Source organism: Echinops telfairi, unplaced genomic scaffold, assembly GCF_000313985.2.
Source record: "Echinops telfairi isolate 266 unplaced genomic scaffold, ASM31398v2 ScPeMD7_2;HRSCAF=8, whole genome shotgun sequence".
NCBI lineage: Eukaryota > Metazoa > Chordata > Mammalia > Afrosoricida > Tenrecidae > Echinops > Echinops telfairi.
The window spans coordinates 55510081-55510913 of NW_022103898.1; positions in this window are offsets into that span (position 1 = coordinate 55510081).

The following is an 833-nucleotide window of genomic DNA, read 5'->3' on the forward strand; positions in this document are numbered from 1 at the left end:
CGTGTGTTTTGTGAGATGGAGGAGGACTTTGTATATTGGTGTCGGACATATGGGCTAATGGACTTATGGGCTTGGACAGCACTGAGTTGGGATGCTTTCTTAATATACACTTACCCTTTACGTAAGACTCTTATACATATGAGTTTCTGTGGATTTGTTTCTCTACCCAGACTAATACAATTATGATCCATTGTATTCCAAGACACAGGCCTTTTCAAATTTATTGGAAATTTTGTGCAAAATTTATTGAGTTCAGGGGGAAAAATTTCATTTTACTTTGTGGGTCTGGCTGCTTCCATGAAATTAGTTCATCCATGATGCTCATTGAGTTAATCCTTATTGGGGACACCTGGCCCACAAATCCAAGTTCCTCTTCTATAGTCACTTTGTGCCCAAACAAGTTTCCATACCATCTGTTTTCCTCTGCTGAGTTTTTGGAAATTACATTTACTAATTTCTCTAAGATGCAGATTGAATAGGGTCAATTCGCTCAGACGGCTATAGTAACTAAAGGAGGTTTTGAAATGTACTAAATGGAGTGTTTTCTATGACAGTTTCTGAATTAGGAGATGGGAGAATGAACATTAGGATAATGGCGTCTACCACAGAACTAAAGTGCTCGGATACATAAAATAAGTACTTGATTAATGTAAAAAGAAAAGACTGCAACAGGGAGTCATTTGGGGATTTTAAATTTTTTTTATTTTTAAAAATAATTTTATTGGCTCATACAACTCATCACAATCCATACATACATCAATTGTATAAAGCACATTTGTACATTCATTGCCCTCATCATTTTCAAAACATTTTTCCTCTCCACTTAAGCCCCT